Here is a 12,209-nt window from a genome sequence, read left to right as displayed (position 1 = left end):
AATGATGCTCATTTTAAGGCATTTTTATTTTAAGCAAACATTCTCTTTTTAAAGACTTTATTTCTGATTGTGTGTATGACAGAAGAGTTTGTGTGCATGTGAGTGCAGATGTCCTTGGAGACCAGAAGAGGGCATCAGACCCCCCCCCATGGAGTTCCAGATAGTTGTGAGCCACCAATATGGGTGCTAGGAACTGAATTCAGGTCCTCTACAGGAACAGTACACCATACCTCTCCAGCCCCTAACATTTAAGTGTAAGTTATTTTAAATGAACAGGTTGAACGTAAATTGCTAAGTAAGTTTATTTCTGGAACTTTAACTTCCTCAACTCATAATCACTGTCCACACTTGAAATGTTTCCATAATGAAACAGGGAAGGTATAACCCTGACAAATATTTTGGGGCTCTGTGCCAGGCAGGAGCCACGGCCCTGCGTAGTCAGCTTCCTCTGCTGCACACTTGTCCAGCACACATCCAGGTGTTCCCTCCCTTGCTCCTGCACATAGTGACTCTTCTCTCTCTCCAATGATCGATGTCCCCAATGTTTCCATTGCTTACCTCAGAGGCGCATGAACCAAACAGCCTCCGAACTCCACATTGATTCCCAACTCTGTCAACACAAATGAAATCCCTGCCCCGCCATCCCACCCCTAGGCCCATGTAGAACCCAGTTTCATTGGCCCGTGCCGCATGGGGTGGGGTGCTGGCCCTTCTCCTGAGTCACAGCTTGACTCAGCCACCTCCTTGCCTACCTCTAATCCTGAACCCAGGAAACCCGCTCATTTTCCAATGAGATACCCTCCTTGCATATTCACTGATTCACAAGGCAATTTCACTGCCATGCTGGAACTCTCCATTTTCATACTGGGATTCCCATTGTCCCTTCAACTTTATATCTTTCTCCATGGTGTTTTTTCTCCCCCAGAAACTGTCTTTCAAGACTCCTGTGACTTCAAGTGGCAGATGACACTTCCTCCCAGCTTCTTGGATGCTTGTTCCCTGGGCCTCTGTCTGTATGCCCTTCCTCTCCACGCTGTGGAGCAGAGTTCTGAGAGAGGGAGACACAGCCAGACATAGGAAAGCGGGGTGACAGATGTCCCAAACATATCACAATCTAGCATGCTCACAACCCAACAACTTGGCAGTCTGTGGAGGGCTCCTAAGTTCATCTTATGCTGCCCAAGGTAGGAAGGAAGAGAGCATCCAGAAACTCTGGGAACCTCAAGGACAATGAGGTCTTGGAGGGAAAATGAGGTCCTCTAAGCAGCAAAGGTTGGGGTGACATGACAGAGAGAGATAGCAGAAGGCAAAGGAACCCACCTAGCTCAGTGGGCTCTGAGAATAGCCAGCGATCCTCTCTGCCAGGAAACATGCAATACTCAGGGATCTAAGCATGCTGACCACAGCAAAGCCTTTAGAAGGGTTGAAAAACTTGAGTTTGGAGTAGTCACCAGGGATGTGATGGCTGTCCTATAAGCAATCGTGTCTTCCAAGAGCTAAGATTCCTGAATGGCAGGCTGGCAGCTACCAGGAGAACAATGCTTTTGTTTTGTTTGGGTTTTGGTATTGTTGTTTCATTTTATTGGGCCAGGGTCTCGAAATGTTCAGGCTGTCCTTGAACTTACTATATACCTAATGCTGGTCTGAAACTCCTCATCCTCCTGCCACCACCTCCCAAGTACTGCCATTATGGGCACATGCCTCCCTGCCTGTCCAGGGTCCTATGGGTGCTTATCACACACAGCTGGCGCCAGGAGGGGGTGCCTAGGTGCTAACAGGTCTGAACTGCTACGGTGAAACTCGTACTTCATCCAGATCAAAGACTGTACTTCCTGCACACACAGGCATTCCCTCCTGCTCTGTTTTTGTAAATTCAGTGTGCTACAGAGGAAAGGTATTAACAAAGGTCGAGGGAGACTTTTGCACGACAATCCCAGTCCACACTCCAGAGGGAGCTGTGTGAACAGCAACCATCTCCCTCCATGATTCTTCACACCTCTGCCTTTTTGTTTTGACAGCTTCTACAATGCTGTTGAATATCACATGTGAAAACCTCAGCTCCAACAGTTTTATTAGCACCAGAAGAGGGGGAGTCCTATGGAAGCAAAAGTTGGCATTTCCACCTCAGATTTCCTCGCCCCAGTGTATCACACAACCAAGGCTGTAAGGAGGAGCTGGAAGGACCCTTGGCAACATGGCTGCTAAGTAACGGTGAGCTGATAGCTCCCTGTGCTGCTACTACCGGAAGCTATGAGGGATGTGTGGGATGATGACAGCATAGGAGGCCTTCCATCACACGCTGTTCCCAGTCCTGCCTTCCTTCATGCGGGGCGTTGCTCACACACACAGGCAGCTACAAAGTTAGGCAATCTGGGCTCTGGAAAACTGATCCAGGAGTCAAGGACAAAGGGGAACTTTCAAAGGGAAAGTTCTGCAATCCAGGGGAAACCGCAAAAGGGAGATTGTTTTGAACCTGGGGAAAAACACAAAAAAGATGTCCTGCCCACCGTCCATGATCAACATGGGATGATGTAAACCCATGCAAGGGCCTGGCCTGCTGCCCTTATCTCCCGGGCAGATGAAAGGCACCGCCGACACACAGTCTTTTGGAAGAAAGGTTGGGAGTGGGCAATAGCTCACCTCTACACATCCTAGCATGCAAACAGCACAGCCACGAACAGTGAGAGGAAAGGTCTCGGGACCCTTGACAAAAGACCTCAGCTGCATTGTCAGCATTGACATTCCCTGTGTATTTGAGGGGTGTGTTGAGATTAGTTTGAGAGAGCAGATACTAAGTGCTTGGCACAAGGGAAGTATACAAACATAATATTTCATTGTCCTTCTCTTCCTGGAGCCAGGCACCCCTGATTACTCACATCTGTAATGCCTGGAGGTCTAGGCAGATAAAGCCGCCAGGATAGCAAAGCCAGATCCCAAAGCCTGATTCCCAGGGCCCTGTCTGTCACTCTGTTTTAACAAGTGTCCAGGGTTCTGATATACTCAGAGCCAGCAGCTCACAAAGCCCTAGGATCCCACCCTCCGGGAAAGTCACCCTTTTGGAGTTTTCAGGGATAATGGTAGCATTTGGTAAGAAACAACCCCCAACAATGGCTAAAGTTGAGTGTTGGAAGGGGATGGAAACAAATAGCATGGCAACCCCAGCTTATAGTGTGTTCATATCTATATGTAAACGACAGTGAGTGGAAGAAAATTCTAAAAAGTATAAAGAGATACGGTGATGAGAAGGGCTGATCGTAAGCAGAAGGTCACACAGCTCATGGGCAAGGGTATAAAGCTACTTTTCCTACTTTCAAATCCATCATAATTTTTTCTGTCTTCAAGGTAGATATATGAATTCAGCTTTCTTGGTATTGAAATAGCAAGAACCATTTGTGTATTCCAAGAGAATTCAGTGCATGCTCTCCCCTCCGGGCAGCTAGTGTGAAAGCCAGACTTGCTTTTTAATCCCATTAGCCACTGGTGCAATAGGAATCATGGGTAATTAGCCACCTAGTACATTTCTCATACTGACCACTTTTAAAAAGTACTTTTTTTCAGTTCTGCTGAAGCTATATCAAATAATTCTATTATAATGTTATTTAATATGTTAATTGCATTTTTAAGGAAAGAAACCGTGGGGCCAGAAGGTTCAGAGACTGTAGAAGTCCTTGTGTGGCCTGGTGTCTTAAGCCTTGTGCTTGACTGAGGATTCTGAGGTGGGTTAGGCTAAGTCATAAAATCCTTATGACCTTGAACAAATTATTTGACATGTCTTTATTTCAATTTCTTCTTTGGAAAATTGGCCAATAGCTGCTACATAAGAAAAAAATATATATATGCATGTGTATATGTATAAGTATACACACACACACATACATACCCTTGGGGGAGAAAATAATTAAACACTAAAAAGGTCATGTCACCTTGCAGAAAATAGGGGTAGCTGTGGTAGGTAGCTGGGTCACTACTTTCTTTCTCAGACTGAACTCTATTTTGAATGGGTCTCAGGGAAGTCATCCATGTTTTCTCATCCCTTGTGAGACTGAAGACTCCGCCCTGGAAACCTGTGCAAGTAGGACACCTGCCCCTTCTCCCTCCATCTTCTGCTTCTGCTCTTGTGAGGTACCCAGGCTCTGCCATGCCAACACTTACTAATACGTTAGCCTGTTTTGAAGACTCACGCCTTACTTCCATGACAAGTCCCTGTGCATGCAGATTGTAGCTGGAAGGACTAAAAACAGCTATCTCTGAAGGCCACTTCTGGGGCCACGTGTCATACTTGTGACAAACGCTTGTCATGTGGTCTGACCAGTCCTGCCTTGGACTGTTAAGGCCTGTAATGACACAGTAGCTTTGTCAGAAACTCATGTGCTGTCAGGAGCTCAAGGACGTGTCCAGAAACACATCTCTCAGTCACATTAGGTAGCAGAGCCTGGGGGCAGGGAAGCCCAGACTGGGTTTACTGGAAAGAGAGCTTTACTATCTAAAATGAGTACGTGCCCATTACACGATCTTTTCAGGAAAGTGTGCAACAGAGCTAAGTGCTGCAGCTGTCATTCCCTTCTTCCCTCCCTTTTTTCTGTCCTACCTTCTTTCCTTCCTTCCATCCCTCCCTCCCTCCTTACCTTCCTCCCTCCGTCCCCCTTCCCCCTCTTCCTTTCTTCCTCTCAGAAGGATGATTTTACTGTGTTTCTCCTACTGCTCCTAAAGATAGCAGTCAAAAAGTTAAAACTCCTGGATGGAAACAGCCCAGAAGAACATCTTTAGGCAATTTCAAAACATTATTTACCAAACAGAAAGACCAAATGTGACTGTGCAAACATAAGCTGTTGACCGTCCAGGGGAATTACCTGTGATGGGTTGTTCTTAGATATAATCTGTCTCCCAAAGCTCTCCAGAGCTAAGTAGTTCGTCTGCCCCTTAATGAGGGAGAGGGGGTCAGAGAGTGGGGTATGCCGCTGGAGACAAATTGGGGCCCTCAGCACCAAGTTAAGACCCTGAGGAGGTCTGAGGCTAGCGTGTGCTTTTCATGCTTTCTACTCTGCTTATTGGGTTAACCCTGCTCCTCTGAGCTTTGTCACTAAGATGTAGAGTGTTTCTGTTGATATTTCCTCTCTCAGGAAAACAAGGTGGCTTCTCCAGCCTTGAAACCCCGAAGAATGCAAATAGCAATGGGACATCAGAACTCAGCACCCAGCAAGGACAGATCTGAGGTGTACACACCCACCCTCCAGTCTTCACTTTGGGGGACTGCATCTACGAAAGAGAGACCAAGATCCCTCAAGGACAGGTCTCAAAATATGCCTGACTTTGAACCAGCAATCCTATTCTCTTGAACATGCCACAGGGCAAGCAGACTGTGTTGCCTCTTAGTTCTGTGGAGTGTTATTTTTAAGTGCCCAGCCAGATGACATGCACAGCCAGAAAAGACACAGATGGAGAAAATGAGAATACATCTAAAGAAAGGAATACTCTTCAGTAATATGTGTGAACATGTGTGTGGGTACATATGTGTTCCCATATATATGCACGTATAGATAAATATGTACATTATATACCGGATCCTTATTTGTCAAATGAGAAAGGCTATAGAATAGACAGTATAATGTGTTACTATTTAAAAATTAGATATATATAATCACATATTCAAAAAGAGATTCAAGTCCAAGGTGGTATTACACATCTTTAATTTCAACATCAGGGTATTCCAGGCCAGCCAAGGCCAAATAGTGAGACCTATTTCAAACAAAGAAACAAACAAACAAAACCTAAAATAAAAAGATAACTTAATGAAAACAGTAATATCTAGAGTACCTGGGAGGTAGGAGGTAAATGTAAAAGAGTTGGTGGGGCCCAGTGGTATAGTCTTAGTACCTATAGGAACTAAGATGATTCCTTGAATTTAGGAGTTCAAGGCAAGTCTGGAAACATACTAAAACCATGTCTGTCTTCTGTTGTCCCAGGCACCTTAGACTCCACCGAGCTGAGACTCACTAGTGTGCTTGCTGGTTTTGAAGACCCACCTCTTCTGTGCAAAGTCCCTCTCAATCCCTTTGGGAGCTCAGTGCTGATGCAGGCTGGGATTGATTCGGTTGCCATCCTGGCTCCATCCAGTGTCATCTTCTGGGACTCCTTAGAAACCTGATTCTGAGACCCATCCTAATCAGCTTAATCAGGAACTTGGCTGGCCCAGTGCTCTGGGCTCTAGCAACTCAAATCTGAGAACCCCTGAAGGGAGGGGGAGGAGCCCTCCGCCACAGACCTTTGTGAGAGTCTAGCGCTTTCCAGTGGCTCTCAGCTTGTCTGAATGCATCTCTGTGCTCTGTTGAATTAGGTGGCCTAAGAACCCTCGGTGTGGTGAGAATACAGGGGCATTCTAAGGTAACACTCAGCAGGCGCGGGAGAAAACAGCCAGGCGAACACGATCAGGGTGATGAGCACGCCCCCTCCCCCAGCTGTACATTGCCTCGTGCTCATTAGGTGTGCTCATACGCACCTGTCCAGGTCTGAGGCGGAACTGTTGCCGGGCATATGTCTAAGCACTCTGGTTCCAAGAGCCCAGTGCTGTAACTGTGCCAGGGCAGCCATTTCAGAGGGAAATGGAGTCCGACACACAGGTAGGTTATAGAGAGGTGCTTCTGGGTGTCCAGCAGAGTGGTGTACGTGGTCCTGCAGATTGCTCTTCGGCTGCCTGCCGATTAGGCCCAAAGGCGTCCCTATCCTATGAGAAGCTGCTGTAGACCCCGAATGTGCTCTGTGTTAGATGGGTCATGGCACCATGTCCTGTCCTGGAGCCCGCACACCACACATCTTAGTCAGCTCTGACTTCTTGCTGGTTCTTCCTAGCTAGGGCCAGACCAGTCTTCCCAGCCTGATGATGAAGACTCAGGAATATCCTGGCCTCTGGGTTCCTACTGATAGCTGGCTCTGCCCATGGGTAGCAATGGATAACTACATAACACTGTCCAGCCTCAAGGAGTGTCAAAGTCATTTTCCTTAAAAAATAAAAATTGCTGGGTGGTGGTGGCACACACCTTTAGTCCCAGAACTTGGGAGGCAGAGGCAGGCAGATCTCTGAGTTCTAGACCAGACTGGTCTAGACAGAGAGATTCAGGCCAGCCAGGGCTACACAGTGAAATCCTGTCTTGAAAAAAATAAAATGAAACAACAAAATTATAACATTTTTTTTAATATTCCAGTCTCCCAAGTGACAGTGGCTTTCTTAATAGTTTGGGAATGGCACTGCCTTCAGTGGGCACTTTTACTCTAATTACAAAAATGTAAGTGCTAGAAATTGCTTGGGAAAGATGGAATAAAGCACAGCGGGCAGCCGGCACCACTCTCAAAGAGACCTTGGTTGGTGTACGCCTGTGCTCCCTGCTGGAATTTGTCTGAAGACCCAAGAAATACAGAAAACACAAACTCAACAGTACTAGCTGCTGTCAGGTGATTTCGCATGTCAAAGGGCAGTGGAAGGAGGCTAGCCCTAAGGCAAACACAGATGTGTTTAATTCCAGGACCCTCCTCAGATGCCAGCATCTGCTGACGCTCAAGTTCCTTATACAGAACACTACGGTGTCTGTGCAGAGCCTTGCTTCCTCATAACACAGCTGATTCAAACAAGCTGGAAATTACCAATGGGCTGTATCGTTTAAAATAAGCGTGAGAATAATCCCACATACTCACATGCATACTGCTGCTTTGAAAATTGCTTAAATTGGACAGGCTTTTTTTTTTTTTTTTGAGCATCTTCCACCTGTACTCAGTTAAATCCACTGAAGCAGGGCCTGCAGATTTGAAGGCTCATGGTATCCTTCATTGGTGTCTAAGAAAGGGGTATGTATGCAAGAGTATTGTTGGTTTAATCTAGGCTTTGTCTTGGGGGAGAAATTGAATCAAGATGCCTGGATTGGGGATATTATAGCCAAATACACCATGTCCCATCAGCTAGAGCAGTGGTTCTCAACCTTCCTAATGCTGTGACCCTTTAACACAGTTCCTCATGTTGTGGTGACCCCCAACCGTAAAATGATTTCTGTTGCTAATTCGTAACTGTAACTTTACTACTGTTATGAATCGTAATGAAAATATCTGTGTTTCCTGATGGTCTTGGGTGACTACTGTGAAAGGGTCATTTGACCCCAAAAGGGTTAAGAACCACTGAGCTACAGCCACATGCCCAACTGGCTTCCCCTGTTCATTTGCCCAAAGGTGCTATCTTTTTATTCATTCTGGGTTAAGATTCTGTTAAATGTTCCATTGATATCATTTAGCTATTCTCCCCACTGAGAAGGCAGTTTCCTGGAGCATTCTCTGTGCTTCAGCCTGGCCCTTGAAACCCATCTCTGACTGCTGCTCACTGTGCTGTCACCAACCATCTATGTAAAGGAACAGGGGAGTGAGTGGGAGTTTCCCATCATGCATGTGGTTTGAGTCGCCATCCATGGTGCAGACCCTTCTCTGTGGCCACTGGATAGGTGTCTGTGCTTGGATGAGAATGTGCAGCATGCTGCAGTTGTCTATGACCCAGATTTGTGTTTTTATCTCTAGGTTCCCGAGTTGAACTCCTATCTAGTGACAAAGAGGCCGGACTGGAAGAACCCTGTCATGCATAGCATTCCTCAGGAGATGGCTATGGGCTGGAGCCCAAGGGCCACAGGAAGGAACTTCCAGCACCCCAGGTCCTTGATATCTGAAGACTCCTCCCAGGATCCTGTGTCCCAGATGTTGGGGACCTTCAGAAAAAAGAGACTTTCAACTGTTGAGGACTTAGAGAGTTCCAGTGGGCAGGAGGAGGTCTGTTCAGACAATTTAGCTGCAGAGGAAGAACCATGCATGTCAGCCACACTGAATCAGAAGATAGAGACCCTGCAGGAAATGAGCTGGCCAAGGAATGTAGGGATGCCTGGAATTCCAGACACCACCTGGCAAAGGAGACGGAACCCAAAGAAGCGGGCAGCTGCAGTAGGTCTCCTGCCTCCCATCACAGCCCTATCTGTAGGGCGCTCTAAGTCCTTGCGTGTTTCCCGTGGGGGGTTGGGGGCATTTACCTTCTCACTCTGGTGGTCTCAAGCTTGAGGATGTGCACAGTATACCCACCTCAGCATATGGGGTCACAAAGGCCTTCCAGCTTTTCTGACACCCAATGTTCAGCCCTCTCGAGACAGCTTTTTGCTCAGAAAGGGATGCCGTGGATGCTATTGCCTGTGGATACCATGACTTCCCAGCCCTGGACTCTGCAAGCCTAGTCCAGTGCAGGCTCTGGCTGTTCCTTGTCCCAGGTCTCTAGCTGACAAGCATCCAGGTACTAGGTCTCTAGCTGACAAGCATCCAGGTACTAGGTCTCTAGCTGACAAGCATCCAGGTACTAGAACTGTCTCCAGGACTGAGAGTCCAGTAGAGAATTTGTTGACAGAATTGTCCCATGTATTACCTCACTACATAGGTTCACCTAAAGGGCCAGCTAGGCTCTGTACTGCACTTTTACCTGTGCCTACACACAGCAGAATGCTGTTACCATCTGGCAGGGTCCTGAGTTCTCCAGGCCTGGCTGGTCTGCCCTAGTCCCTTCCCTAGCCACAGCACTGGGACAGCGATGGCTCACTCTCACAAGGCACATCTAACCCCGGCCTGTTTCTGTGATGCTTCTGCCTCTCCTGATGCCAGGGCCACTCTTTACCAGAGCCCTGAAGATTAGGTGACCAGCAGAAGCATCCCTGCAGGAGCAGTGGCCAAAGCAGGCAGAGTATTAAGAACATGCATCTTTAGGCCAGGTGTCAGGGACAGCTGTAACTCCAACAGTGAAAGGCAGAGGTCTGCCTAGGCTACATGACTGAGACCATCTCAAACAACAGACACATGCTATCTGCCAATTTCTACTTCATGTCCTCAGACTCCAATTCCAAACCCTCACATCTACTAACTGACCACTGGAAGCCTGCAGCTGTGAGAGCTACATAGGGAAGCTCAGGGGACTTTTCTTCAGCTCATTTCTCCCCTGAATCCATCCTGAGAATACTAACCTCAAGGGTAGAAGAGATCAGTACAGCCAGACATTTTATGGCAGCGCCTCTGCCTTCTACCCACTGTCTGCAGATGTTAGACTCTCATTCTGACAAGCTTCAGGTGCTGACCTCTCCTGAGACTGTGAAAGCCTAGATCTGGGATCCACCCATTCTCCACACTTGGGATAACACACAGAAGACTGGGGTTTGTTATTGTCTCTGACCTGGACGAGTGTTCAGGTCTGCCAGGCACTTTTCCCCCCAAGTGCGTTGTGCATATTGGTTACCAATAGTGACAGCAGTTCTACAGATCACTGTCTTTCTCCTATACAGATGCAACGCTTGCGGCAATGGGAGGCCCAGATGCTTCAAGAAATTGAGGAGGCAGTGCATCATGAGCTTACCATCCAAGAGGGAGTCCTTAGCACTGAGCTCCCAGACCAAGCCCAGGAGCTACATAGCTTGGGCACAGTCAGGGAAGATGCCCAGGACCCTGCTACCTTGGAATGATTTGATCCATCTACACCAGGCACTCCAGCTGGCCCAGGTAGGAAGGTGGGAGCAAACCTTGCTACCCAAACTGTAAGGTTGAGGAAGAATTGCCTAGGCATATAGGAAGGTTGGGACAGAGTTGACAGTACGAAAGAAAATGAGATTCTTCATGTTCTTGAAAAGGTCACTAGGCTTGATTAAACTCTGTGCCCTCTGCTGGCTGGCTCTGACCTCAGGGACAATTGCTCTGCTCCTCTGACCCTTGTTTTCCTTATCTGAAAACTGACAAAAACTTATCAGGTGCAATACAAAGCGTATGGACCCGGTGGCTACTGGCCTGGCTCCCTTTGCCCTAGGAAAGCCACAGGCACTGGGGATCTCCTGATTTTCTGGGCTGAACTCACTCAGACCGTCACTGAGGCAGAACCAGAAGGAAATGAACCCTGGAGTTCTGAAATGCTAGGCCAAGTGCAAGTTGTGGTTTGACTGAAGTTCTGAGCTTGCCCATGGTGGAGAGGACTGATAGACAGAGGGCAAGGTCATCTTCTGGATGGGATCAGGGCTGGTACAGACCGGGAGAGAAGGAGGTTGGTGTGAGTGCCCTGATGATGGGAGAAACTGGGAAAGAGTACAGTTTAGGGTTCGGGTTTTAGTTGCCTCAGCAATGAATTGGATTGATTTCCCCTACACATCTCCAGAGCGGCATGGTTGGAAAACTTCGATTTCTAGATACTTAGACAACTGTAGCTGCTGCTCAAGGCTGTGCTGTGGGTAGGACGAGGGGAATAGATGGAGCCCCTGTGGTAGCCTGGGTAGCTGCTAACGCTGCCTACACCATACTCTGTCTCTACTAAGTAACTGAGCCTCCAGATAATGTAAGGAAGGAGACACTAGATGGTCACCCATGGAGCTTCAGTTAACACCAGACTGCCTCCAAGCACTCCTGGGCTGGCATCTTTGTGCAGACTTATGGTGGCCACTTAGATGCAGAGATCAGTCTTATTCTTGGGTATGTTTGCTCTTTTCTTCCTAGAAGCACATGTAAGTTTATGTTTCCAGTGCACTCTTCTCCACTCCCTACCTGTCCTGTCCTCAGTGTGCAGGTAAAATGTGAGCACTATAGTGAAGGCAAAAGGAGAAAGCTATGATAAAAGAAGAGGGTCTAGGAGTATTGGGGTTCAGGGCTGCCTGCTTGGAGCCACAGGTAACAGGTTTCATTGTCCATGTTCAGGAGCAGGCCAGCAGCTGCAACCGTGATGGGAACTTCGGATTCCACGCGATGCTCTCTATAAGTTACCATTTACTTTATATGTAAGCATATGCATGTTTTACAAGCCACTCCCCATTAAAATAATTCCCTATTTTCATTTGTGTAATTATCTGGTTACAAAATCAGTCTTGAGGGTGTCAGAGCTTTATTAATTTTTCAAATAAGACAGAATACTATTTTTAAAACCTGATTAGAACTGTGTAACATGGAGATGAATGCCTGAGAGAAAAGCCCTTCCAATCTTCATTATTAAAAATAAACTCTTTTCATGAGAACTATTTCTGAAGTTTGTGCTTGAATGCAAATCATTTCAGACGGGTAGCCAAGAGAATTCTATTTCAACCTCACTTTTCAAAGACTGAAATTCGAACACAGAGTGAGTTCAGGGAAGCAGTTTGAGGCAATGTGTTCTTGAAGGAAAAATTTGCAGTCCTTAGAGGAAA

Source organism: Phodopus roborovskii, unplaced genomic scaffold, assembly GCF_943737965.1.
Source record: "Phodopus roborovskii unplaced genomic scaffold, PHOROB, whole genome shotgun sequence".
NCBI classification, from domain to species: domain Eukaryota; kingdom Metazoa; phylum Chordata; class Mammalia; order Rodentia; family Cricetidae; genus Phodopus; species Phodopus roborovskii.
This window is presented reverse-complemented; position numbering follows the sequence as displayed.